Below are 13,524 nucleotides of genomic sequence, written 5' to 3' on the forward strand. Positions count from 1 at the left end.
CTGCCTTTTCACTGTGGTGAGCTTAGGGCCTGTATAATTATCAGTGGTTGACAATGGACCGCTGCTGAGGTTAAATAAGAGGAATTTGTCTTACATATGATAATCTACTGTGTGATAGCTATTGGTATATTTCTCGTTCACATACAGGACACAATTATTTGGGACTCTTGGGAGCTGCAGAATCTGACCATCTCCATCCAAAGATTGTGTGACATCACCAGATTGGATGGAACTCCATGTATTCAGAATATTAACTCCTTTTGAATCAATACAGAATCGCAGAATTGTTAAGGTGCAACGGTAGCTATTTGGCCCATTGTGCTTGCATTGGTTGTTCAAATGGACATCGTTACCTAGAGCCAATCTTTCTATCTACTAAATGATTCCATCCAAATAACCATCCAATGTCTCAATTTACCTGAACTTCACCAAAATTCTCAGCAGTGCTTTACACACCCTAAATGTTGAAAAGCTTTTCCTTACATTTCCCCTGCTTTTGTTTCATTCATTCACAGGATTTGGGCATTGCTGGCCAGAAGAGTATTTAATGCCCATCTCCAATTACATAGAGGGCAGGTAGGAGTCAATCCTTTTACTGTGGGTCTGGAGTCACGTGGAGGCCAGACCAGGTTAGAAAGGTAGCTTTCATCCCTGAAAGACATTAGTTAATCAGATGAGTTTTTCCCCTCAATCGACAATGGAGTTATGGCATCAGTATACTCTTAAGTCCCAATTTTTATTCAGTCGCATCCCAGCTAAGTGATAATACCATTTGACCATTGCCTAACCCCACATCACTTTAAGTCTATGCCCTTACATCTTGTTCCTTTTTGTTTTGATTGGAACAGCTTCTCCCCATACACTATATCCTGCCTGTTCATGTTTTTGAAACTTCTATCAAATCTCTTCCTAACCATCTTCTCCACAAGGAGAATAGCCCTGACTTTTTCAATCTGCCCTCATAACCGAAATTCCTCATTCCTGGAACCATTCTTGTCAGTGACTTTACGCAACAATTATTCTTAATGAAGTTCTAAACATATCCCTTATACTCTCACTTACCATTTTGCTACAAATACAATACAAATGATGTTTTATGATTTTATCAAAAATAACAGACATCTATGGACATAGCCTTCTTAATAATCATCTTCTACGCTGTTTCAGCTTAAAAGAAATGTCAGGATCTTTCTAGTTTGGTCAAAATTGAATAAGTTTATACTTCCCCTGCACTTAAACCCATCTGTCACAGTTTTGCATACACACTTAATCTTATCAATGTCTTCTTGTAATTTTATACACCCATTTGCACTATTTATAGTGCCACCAATTCTTGGTGTCATTGGCAAATGTGTATATTTTGGTTTAGGTCATCTATAGGCATTATTAGACAATTCCTTTATAATTCAAGTAATGTCAGTGTTTCTGTAGCGATTTCCAGCATTCATTAATGATAATTCAGCAGTCTGCACCATCATGTATTCAAGTGCAAAAGTATGGCAACTTGTAAATTGAGTGATCATCCTTCCCCTAAAATGGAATATATGTACAGTATAACTACTGTAGTAGCTGATGTCACCTCCAGAGTGTTTGAGTAATGTGTAGCATTAAATATAGTGGCTTATAAGGCAATACATATCAGAGTAGTAATTTTAAAATGGTTACTCAAAGAATGCCTCAGTGAATCTTTTGTTCTAATTGTACAACATTTGAATGAAACCAGGCATTATGATCTTGATATCAATAGAATTTATCAAGCACTAGACTTTTTTTCTGAAAGGCATTCTATTATAATTCAGAATAGATTGTTGTGTAATCATGATGAAATACATTTAGCACCATGTCTGAAACTTGGATTTTCAGCCTCCAGAAAAACATTGATGCATTGTAGAGATGTCAATGAAGGACAAAACAAAAATTCACTACAATGAAGCCTAAATTTGCAAACAGGAATTCTGAACTTGCTTTCAAAGAAGAAAAAGGATATATGACCTAGATCTGTAAAATTCTGAGAGGCAGGAATAGTACAGATGTAAGCATGTCATTAATGTGGGTTGTGATTGCAACACAACAATAGAACATAAATACAGTTAACATGATATGAAAAAATCCAAGTAATTTTCCAAGTAGATATGCATAGTTTATGAGAAAGGTTTTTGGGTTAAATGAATAACATATTTAATCGAATGCTCGAGGGGACCTGCTTCAGATTATGCTGGATACATTTCTAATGGAAGAAGTTTTGGCTAAGGTGTTGCATTGATCCTTTGGAAATCCATGATTACCTTTTGTAGAATAATTGCAGAAATTTAATCTTAGGTGCTTAAATGTGTTTAGATCTTGTTGTTAGTAGAGTTTTGTTTTCAGGGACAAAAGTCATGATAAGGTGAATGAATTGAAATGTGTATGCTCTTGATAGCTAACGTTATGCTCTGAGGTCATTTCAGTGGCTCTGTTGTTTAATAAGGCTTTCTGTAACTTGTTACGTTATCTGACTTGGCATTCCATGGAATCATCTGACATGGGAGTATAGAAGACAATCAGCGTTTTCTTTTTATAAATCCAGAAAAAGATTCATGTGAAGAATTGAAGATACTAATATTTATTTATTTATCGGATGTAGATGTCTCAAACTAGGCCAGCATTTGTTCTCCATATTTAGTTGTCCTTGAGCAGGTGGTATTGAACAGTCTTCCGGAGCCACTGCAGTCTGTGGTGTAGGGACGTGACAGTGCTGTTAGGAAGGAAGTTTGAGAAGTTTGAACCAGAAATACCAATGGAGCAAAGGTATAGCTCAAAACTAAGTTGATGAGTGGCTTCAAGCAGACCTTGTAGGTGATGGTATTCCCAAGTATATGATGCCTTTGTCCTTCTAGAATGCTGAAAATTCTTCAGCCTTGTCTTTTTATACAGATGTACTGGGCTACTCCATCATATGAGGATAGGGATATTGTAGGATCTTGGCCTCCAGTGAGTTGTTTTAATTGTTCAACATCACTCATGACCTGCTGTGGGAGGACATAGAGCTAAGCCTTGATCTGTTGGATGTAGGATCGCTTAACCCTGCCTTTCATATGCTGCCTTCCATTGGCAAACAGCCCTGAATTGTAGCTTCATCTGTCTGACTCCTGACTTTTAGGTGTGCCTAGTAGTGTTTCCCTTTTTCAGTTGCTGTAATCTGTGGCCTCTAAATAATAAGTCAGAGACCTTTTTAAGTGTGAACTTGTCACCCAATGCCTCATGTAAATAAATGTAAGTATGAAAAGTAGGATCAAGAATCTGCATTCCGACCAGCAAAGGGATCACCTTCGCAAACCATGTGCAGAAGAACCATTGAACTTTCTTCCCAGTTTGTCCCTCCATCCATAATGCTTTTTTTTTGGTGTCTCTGTGTTTGATTGGGAGTTTGATAAGTAGGTTACAGTTTAAATCAGTAGAGTTAGATATTAGTGGTTCATAAATAATTTTAACTACAGATAAACAATTATTTGTAATGAATAGAATTTCCTGTTAATATAGAAACCTGGTCCAAGCTTTGTCAACCTGGCTTTACAAGAAGATAATTTGGGAAATCTGTATGCCGTATTAAAACAAAATACCATTTGATTTCCAGTGTGCTACCTCAGTAAAGTGTTACGATGTATATGGCATTAAAGAATGTAAGTACAAACAATAGAATTGGCAAACAGCCATTTCCATTGCTCTATAAATTACAAGAGTCTCTCTTGTAGATTGGCAAATCTGAAAGACCTAGGGATTTCATGATCAGTTGTATGCAACAGTAGCCAAAAGGTTTTGGTAGCATCAGAATGTTTTCAATCTCTTAGTCCATGACTGCAGGCATTGAGTGTCAGGAATGCAACAAGTGCATTTCAAGACAAAAGACAAAAGCTAATTGAATGCTTGAACCAGTTGACGATGCTGCACTGTTTTCAACCTTGGTCTAGTGAGCAACAAAAATAATGTACTTGTTCCAAAGTTAAAGATCAGCAGACGGTCTATAGATTGAGAAATTTGCAAGTTGTCTTGGGCAATCTAATCATTCATGCAACTTCGGGCAGTTGGAAAGGGGCGATAATAGCTTGCAGAACAAGGATTGCCTATCAAACTATTACTAACACTGTTCTCTCAAGTCAAACAACTGGGGAGGAACCTTCTTCTAAACAGATGGAAATGACAGAATGCAGGCTCAAAATTTGCACAATTTTAGATGTATGTAAATATGCATAATAAGGCATAAACATTCATGCTTTCATTGTGTCAGAAATGATAGCTACTATTGCTGCACAAAAGATTACATTGAGGAGGAAGAATTTGACATTGGGAGTTTGGTCATCCATTCAAAACAGGTTGTAGGAACAAACTGTCAAACCTTTATCTGGTAAATGATGAGCCCAATCAACCAACATTACAGATATCTTTATCTGTAGGAGGAGGTTCCTTGAGAACTTTGCAAAATATAATTAAAGTTTGAAAATAAAAACCACAAGAAGACTTTTAGAGGCAACTGCCATTTGAAATGAGCATTACCTATTATACGGGGTCAAAAAGTGTAGCATTGGAAATGCACAGCAGGTCAGGCAACATCTAAGGAGCAGGAGAGTCAACATTTTGAGCATAAGCCCTTCATCAAACATTCCTGATAAAAAGCGTATTCTCAAAACGTCGACTCTCCTGCTCCTCGGATGCTGCCTGACCTCCTTCTAAACAGATGGGAATGACAGAATGCAAGCTCTAAATTTACACAATTTTAGATGTATGTAAATATGCATAATAAGGCATTAACATTTATGCTTTCATTGTGTCAGAAATGATAGCTACTATTGCTGCAGAGTCTACGTTTTGAGCATACGCTGTTTCAGGAATGTTTGATGAAGAGCTCATGCTCGAAATGTTGACTCTCCTGCTCCTTAGATGCTGCCTGACCTGCTGCGATTTTCCAGCGCCACACTTTTTGACTCTCTCCAGCATCTGCAGTCCTCACTTTCTCCATTACCTATTATAATGCAGTGACACTCTATGGTTCTGCCAGTGCATTTAGGATAGATAGAGGTTGCTTAACGTTGTGAATAATGGATGCAGTATAAATGAATAATTGTGCTTTTTTTTTTAGAAGCAAAGCTAAGATTAGCAAAAATCTTAAATGGTTATCCATCCAGTTGTCTGGTTTGCAGAACATTACCTTCTTGTTTTCAATTTCAAAGCTTCATTAATGTGTTTAATTAAGGCAAGAGATTTTGTTCAAGTGCTGTGAATATCCACATTTATGGATCATTCAGCCTAAAAAAAGGACCTTTTGAGGAATTAGCACCATGAATTTACTTGTTGCTGTTCTGCAGTAATTTGTATATGTAAATAGGATTTCCTTTGCACTTCCAGTTAAATTACAATGGTGGAACGACAGTATCTCCTGAAGATCTTGTACACTTTAAATCATTTCAGTACTACGATTCAATAGATAATCACTGTCTGTGGTACTTGGACAGAGAAAAATGGGTCAAGATTTGGCAATTGTAAAATCAGCAGTGTACTCACAATGGGGTACAGTTAATAGGGAAAAGATTGTGTATTTGAGTAGTTTAGAGATAATTACCATTACAAACAATGAGATTCTGTCCTGTCCTAAATAAGTGTAATTGATTTGGAATTAGATGCAGCTTGAGAGGACACATTGCACGCCACTTGATGACAAATGGATCGATTGGTTTGCTTGGAGAAATGCAATTGTGCACAATGACTTGTTATGTGATTTCCAGTTGCTTCTATTTCAAGGCTTGAGGTAATAGCTGTTAAAGAGAGTACATGGAATCTGGCCAAAGTTATTTTTTCTTTGTTAACCTGTAAGAAACATGAGAATTATTTTTAAAAGTAAATTTGTATCTATACTGCCAGGTGAGACAATAAGGCTTGGAATTTTCCAGTCCCTATTCCTGCGGGGGTTATCTTCAGTCAATCATATGGTCAGAAATAGGGATATTTGCTACTGATAGTGTTGAATATTGGACAATTTGTGACTCCTCAGGTACTGGAGCAATCCATGTCAAAATTCAGCAACACCTGAATGACATTCAGTCTTGGTGAATGAGTCACATTTATGGCAGGTAACGACCATTTCAACAACACCAATGCTCAGGGCTTGACTATATATACATGAACAAAGTTCTTTACACCCAAGAAACAAAGTCAAAGATAATTGCTGTAGGTACAGGTAGATTGAGTCCATTTCATGGGTATCTGTTCATCAGCTCACAGAACCATCACCTTTACCAACTCCCTCAAATTCATCAGTGATTCCATGGTTTCAGTGACCATCTCAACCACAAGAGTCCAACCATCACACTTTGATGTTCAGTTACCATTTGCCAAACACCCTACTACCGACATTCTGGGTGTTACCATTGACTAGAAATTGAACTGGACCAGTTATTTAAACACCAATTACAAGAACAGGTCAGATGCTAGGAATTCAGTGGTAAGTTAGGAGATGGTTTGCTCTTTAATGCCCGTCCACCAGTTACAAGGTACAAGTTTGGGGAATGAAGCTTTACGGGTATTCAAAGTGATATGCTGGAGAATTTTAAGCGTAGCGACCACAGTGCCATTTTAAGTTTGTTATGGAAAAGAAAAAAATTGTTCTGCAGTTTAGAGATATTTAGGATTACGAAGGCCATGGACATATTCTTGTTAGTCATAAGATCAATAACAAGGGGCTAAATTTAAAATGAAAGCCAGAAGGTTTAGAGTGGATCTGAGGAAGTCTTTTCTCACCCAGAGGGTCGTGGATGTCTGGAATACAATGCCTGGGAGAGGAGTTGAAGAGGGAACTTCAAAACCTTTTTAAAAAGTACCTGGATGGACACTTGTAGTGTTAAAACATTTAAGGCTACAGGTCTAGTGTGGGCAAATAGGACTAATGTAGGTAGTGGTACATTTTTTGGTGATAAAGTTGTGAAGGGCCAAAGGCCTGGTTGAGGATGCAGGAGGATTTGCAGGATCCTGCACAGGCAGTGTTGGTGGTACTGATCCAGTGCCTTGAAGTGTCTACTATAGACAGTCCATGTCTCAGAGCCATATAGAGTTGTGGTGGTTCGCACCCTCCTGTAAACTGAGCTTGCTGTCAGATCTGATGTTGTTATCAAACACCCTTTTCCTCAGGGGACAGAAGGCTGTGCTAGCACACTGGATGCAGTGCTTGGTCTCTTCATCAGTAGCTGTTTGTCACTGTGGTAGTGACTAATCCTCAAAAATGTGTAGATCCAAAGTATTTGGACAATGCTTTTGAAGGTCTTAGCCCCATACTGGCCATTAATGAATTTGCCAGAACTTGTCAAGGCAAAATGACCTTGGTACATGAAATGAGAAGGATGGACACACGTAAGTGATGCTGGATGAAAACGACCATTTTCTGACTGTATTCTGGATACTATGTGGAGTCTCTGATAACTGCATGTGTTTGATGTTTCCATTGCTTTGGAAGAGTATTAATGCAGATGACATGAGATAACTCTGATTTTCCTGGTGCAAATGATTGTGGATGGTCTGGTAATTCATGGTTGTGGATGCACTATGGAACAACCCATTACAGAACTACTAGAGTGAGATTGTCAGAATTTGAATAAAGAAAATGTGGAATTGAAGAAAACCCATGTATTTTGTTTCAGTAAGTTATGTACTGACAAGAGGACTTTGTCCTGATCCTGATAAGATGAGAGCTATTGAAGAGATCGTGTGACTAACAAATGTGAAAGCAGTGCAAAGATCTGTTGGATTTATGAACTAACTTAGAAAATTGTTGCTTAATTTGTCATGAGAATATGAATCTCTATGCAAGCTCACTGCTATGGATTTGCATTGCTATTGAGACTATAATAAGAAGGATCTTTCTTCTCAAATAATGAGTGGCCATCCTAGCCAGTGCTGAGATACTAAAATATCAAAGATGAAGTCATCCTGCAATGTGATGCCAGTAATTTAGGATTTGAAATAATCCTTATCCAAAAAGATCAGCCAGTTGCATTTGCTTCCAGGGTGTTAACTCATTACTGAACAATGCCTCACACATTGAGAATGTGTAGCTAGCCATTGTTTTGATTTCACTATTTCAATCCATGTTTGTTTGGGAGAGAGAAATTGACAGTGGAGTCTGAAACTAATCACTTTCAAGCATCCTCTTCAAGCTGTTTCCATCTGCTACAAAGCATCTGTAAGCAATGTGACTTTACTTGGTGTTTGTTTGGAAATAATATACAAGTTCAGAAACATTGTCAACATGGATGTAGGTTTGCTGGTTGAGATGGAAGGTTCATTTTCAGACATTTCATCACCATACTAGGGTAACATCTTCAGTGAGTCTCTAGATGAAGCACTGTTGATGATTCATGCTTTATATTTATATGTTTGGGTTTCTTTAGGTTGGTGATGTCATTTCCTGTGGTGATGTCATTTTCTGTTCTTTTTCTCAGGGGGTGGTAAATCAGGTCCAAGTCAATGTGTTTGTCGATGTGCTTCTTGGAATTCTCGTGCGTGTCTCTGATTGGCTTGTCCTAGGATGGATGTGTTGTCCCAGTTGAAGTGGTGTCCTTCCTCATTTGTATGCAAGGATACTAGTGAGAGAGGGTAATGTCTTTTTGTGGCTAGTTGATATTCATGTATCCTAGTGGCTAGTTTTCTGCCTATTGTCCAATGTAGTGTTTGTTACAGTCCTTGCATGGTATTTTGTAAATGACGTTAGTTTTGCTTGTTGCCTGTATAGGGTCTTTCAAGTTTATTGGCTGCTGGTTTTAGTGTTTTGGTGGGTTTGTGGGCTACCATGATGCGAAGGGGTCTGAGTAGTCTGACAGTCATTTCTGAAATGTCTATGATGTAGGGGAGAGCGGTCAAGGTTTCTGAACGCGTTTTGTCTGCTTGTTTGGGTTTATTGCAGACAAAACGCGTCCAGAAACCCTAGCCACTCTCCCCTACATCATAGGCATTTCAGAAATGACTGCTAGACTACTCAGACCCCTTGGCATCATGGTAGCCCACAAACCCACCAACACACTAAAACAGCAGCTAATGAATTTGAAAGACCCTATGCAGACAAGTGAAACTAATGTCATTTACAAAATACTGTGTGACAAACAGGCAGAAAACTAGCCACCAGGATACATGAACATCAACTAGCCACAAAATGACATGACCCTCTCTCACTAATATCCTTACATACAGATGAGGAAGGACACCACTTCGACTGGAACACCACATCCATCCTAGAAGCATGGCATTCCAACCAGAACTCTATCAACAAATACATTGACTTGGACTCGGTTCACCACCCCCTGAGGAAAAATAACAGGAAATGACATCACCATAGGAAATTACATCACCAACCCAAAGAAACCCAAACATATAAATAAAAAGCAGGAATCATCAGCAGTGCTTCATCTGAAGGCTCATTGAAGATGTTACCTAGTGTGGTGACAAAATGTCTAAAAATAAACCTTCCAGCTCAGCAAGCAAACCTACATCCAGAATCTCAACCTGGAGCTACAAATCTTCTCAAAAATTGTCAATATGGCTGTTGAGAGCAGCACATCCTATGAAGGAAGTTGAGGGTGCAAAAATGAAATTTGAAAACTTCCAGGTTCAATGCAAAGCATCAATTTTGCATTCTCTGAGTGCCATTCGCCCAGCAGTGGCAATAAATCTGAAAGACGCGCAATTTACTCAAATTAAACAAACTAAACAAGTTGCAACTTTCCTAGTGCTGCAGGAAGTAGTGATGAATGAATGGGTATCAAGAACATTGCTGCATGCCCAATAATGTCTCATAGCAACAGCTATGGCATTATAAATGGATAAAGTGACATCAAACACAAAGCTCTGTCTGGATGTATCACTACCTGGTATGGCAACTCTACCTTTCAAGATCGGATGCGATTACAGAGAGTGGTGAACTCGGTCCGGACAATCACAAAGGCCAACCTCCAATCTATAGAATCCATCTACCAGGCCCTCTATCAAGGAAAAGCCGCCAGCATTCTCAATGATCCATCCACCCTGGCAATGTTTTTCTACAACCTCTATCATCGGGGAGAAGGTACAGAAGCCTGAAAGCATGCACCAGCCATTTCGAAATAGTTTCCACCCTGCTGTTGTTAGAATACTGAATGGACTCTCAAACTCTTAACGTTCTCTTGTACCTGTGTTTTTGTTTTTGCTGCTGTTACCTATTATTTATTTTGCTATTGAACCGTGTGATCTGCCAATATTGCTTGCAAGACAAAAGCTTTTCACTGCCTCGGTACATGTGGCAATAAATTCAATTCAATTCAATTCAATCTATCATGGCTGAGAATTAGGCTGTTTTGGAGAGGAGAAGTATGTCTACTGAAGATGTTGGAAATAGTTCTGTGTAGCAGTAAATGTCATGCCCCACCAAATCTGCATGTCCAAGAGCTAAAATAAACTTTTTAAAGCCATAAGTAGTAAATTGGGATTGAGTAAATTGGGGAAATTTAAGTAAAATGGTAGAAAGCCAAATTTCACTTTGCTGAAATGCCACACTGCCAGAGTTGATTCATGTAAATCTTCACTGGTCCAACAAAAGCTAGCCTATTTGGCAAGAATGCAGAGGAGCTGTCATATTAATTGCACACTGTATGACAGATTATAGACATACAGCTGGAGAAGCTGCTCCTTCTACTGCAGATAAATGATGAGAAGGATATGATCAACAACTGCACAAGGACAGAATGACCAATAGTCCCAGAGGCAAACCGTTTCCCCAAGAAGACAATGGAACAGCAACAACACTTAGCACAGCAATGATACTCATCACAGCAAGGCCCTCCTCTAGAGATCTGGAGGTCAAGCAGACATTAGAAGAACAGCCAATAACCTGTTCACATACTAGAGACAACCTGACACTTCAAAGATGAAGTATGCAATGCATGTATAGGGATGGATAAATGTAGAATGAATCATGTATGTTATGTAACTTGCAAGTTACAAGTTAATTTTACCTTTTTATGGAAACATGGATGTTTACATTCTGATTTACCATAGTCATGTGACCTTGATTTGCTTTCTGCTTAGAAGCTTGGGACAGAAGCTATTAAAATCAGCACTTGGACCATGGTTAATGTTAGGGAAAGAATTAAATTATTCTTGCTCGTAACGGTCCAATTTAGAAATAATATATCACGCAAGCCTTGAATATTGATTAGTTTATTCATGTCAATGCCCGCGAGCTCAAGGTGACCAGCGCGATTGGATGGCCTCAAGTCACTCAGAAATACAGAGAGTTGCGTGATTATATAGGTAACAATTGGCTAACAATTAGCAAAATGTTAACTGCAGAGTAATGAGTGAGTTAAGGCAACTTGCCTAGCATTAGCTCTAGTCATGTAATGTCTGGACAGCGTCAGTTATAAGTGATAAGCAGGTGTTGGTATACAGTAGGTCCTTGCAAAGAGAAGAATGGCTTCATGCAAAGAGGGGAATTTATTTATCAGGTAATGGCGCAGCTGCAAGGCTAACCACCTCATGCAGGCAAGGGAAAAGAGGCACTGTGAGCAGGGCAGGCACTGAATGTAAAAACAAAATGGTCTCCAGGCTTTAATAGTGACAAAAAGGCTGTCACAATTCTAAACATTCTCCCACAGTTAATCACATAGGTTAGAGATACAACTGAAGGTGACATTGAGTGACATGATTTTAAAAATGAATTGGAACAAAAGCCCAAAGTTTGGCAGCGTTTAGAATATTCTGTGGTGACTCCAGATCCAGAAGGAGACAGTGACGTCTGCAGATGCTGGAGAAGGCAACACACACTCAACCCCATGTCCAGTGATTATCATCTGTGTGAGAGTCTGGAAGAAGAGTCCGCATTATTTTACATGTGTTGGATTCCTCAATTCTGTGAGAGTTTTTTTTTTAAGAAGTGTACATTTCCTATGGGACAGCTGTCTGGTTCAAAGGTGAGGTCCCCCTCTGAGTTTGTAGACTGGAGTTGTGTGGTAGGGGATGGTCGTACAGCCAATATATAAAATTCACTCCATGAGATAATTAATAGGCCTTGTAGAGTAAACTCAACAACATTCTTTCACCTCCTTCCAAGTTTGTTATCTCCCACTGTTTCAATTGTGAACTCAGTTATATCTGCCCCCATCCACAGCCTCCATGTCATCTTTTCTATAAATTACTTCATTTCAATCACTGCACTAAACATTTTACAAGAATACAACTTTCAATTAGAATTTAAGGTTGTTTTTATTATCTTTTTTGTTTTGAAGCTTCTAAGTATTCTACGTTTGAGGGTGTGACTATGCTGTGATTGCTGTATAAATACTTTATGTAGATGCCATTTTGAAAAATAACCTAAATTTCAACTACCTATGGTTTTCTAACTTCAATGAACCTTAAGTAGACATTTATGTTTGTTTATTTAAAGGATATGTCTTTGTAACTCATCCCTCCCTCCGCCCTCAAACCGTTCTATCTGGATTTTTAGTTTCTTTGTGAGTTCTTGACTGCAACAACTTAGCACCATTTGCCAGCTTTCATCCCAAGACAGTGTCAGATATTTTACCTTTTCCTTTATTTGTAAATACGAGTGAATATCTCCTCACTTGCTCATGCTGAGTTGGAGGATGTGCCATTTTATCCTGACAGGAGCATGAAAAGCTGAGAGAAAGTGAACAAGAGGAAGAGAGCACAGCAGAACTTGGCATTAAGACTAAATCAGAAGAGAGGGCCAGCCAGAAAGGAATGTGAGAAAGAGATGTTCAAGAGGTGGAGAAACAATTTAAGGGTATAAGATGGACACAAACAAAAGAGGAAAAAGAGAAGATAGTGAAATTGATGAGAAGAAAGCATAGGCCGCTTTGTTTCTCAAGCCTGCTGCGATTACTCCACATTCTTGCTGACCTCCATAACCTTTTACCCCCTTGCTCATAAAAAATATACCCTAAAAATATTTTAAAAATGAAGATTCTACTTCTGTCACCATTTTGAGGATGTGTTCCAAGGATTCATAAATATCCGAAACAATGTAAGTTTCACTGTCTCTATTTTAAATGGGCTACCTTACCCCAATCTCTGAAACAGTGACCTCTGGTTCTAGGTTATCCCACAAGAAGAAATATTTGTCCCACGTCTATCAATCGTCCTTGGGATTTTTAGACGTTTCAATCAAAGTGCGTCTTATTCTTCTAAATTCCAGCTGATACAAACCTAGCCTGTCCAACCTTTCCTCAAGACAACCTGCCCATTCCAGGTATTAGTTAGTTAAAACTTCTCTGAACTGCTTCCAATAAATGGACATTCTTCCTTAAATAAGCTGACCAGTACTGTACACTGTACTCTAGATGCAATCTCGCCAATGCTCATGACAGCTCAAGCATAACTTCCTACTTTTGTAATCCATCCATCTCCCAATAAATGATGACATTTTATGAGCTTTGCTAATTATATGATGAATTTGTATGCTAACCTCTTGTGTTTCATGCAGTAGGATGCCCAGAGTTTTGGTACGTCAGAGAT

The 13,524-nt window shown here is 38.6% G+C and overlaps 1 protein-coding gene across 3 annotated transcripts in view; it reads left to right on the top strand.

Annotated features, from left to right (window-relative positions):
* Nucleotides 1–13,524, top strand: part of dgkb (diacylglycerol kinase, beta) — a 794,652-nt gene that overhangs the window by 53,693 nt on the left and 727,435 nt on the right. The window lies entirely within an intron of this gene.

Source organism: Chiloscyllium plagiosum, unplaced genomic scaffold (assembly GCF_037043375.1).
Source record: "Chiloscyllium plagiosum isolate Xiang-an unplaced genomic scaffold, Cpla_swu_hap1 HiC_scaffold_5, whole genome shotgun sequence".
Lineage (NCBI taxonomy): Eukaryota > Metazoa > Chordata > Chondrichthyes > Orectolobiformes > Hemiscylliidae > Chiloscyllium > Chiloscyllium plagiosum.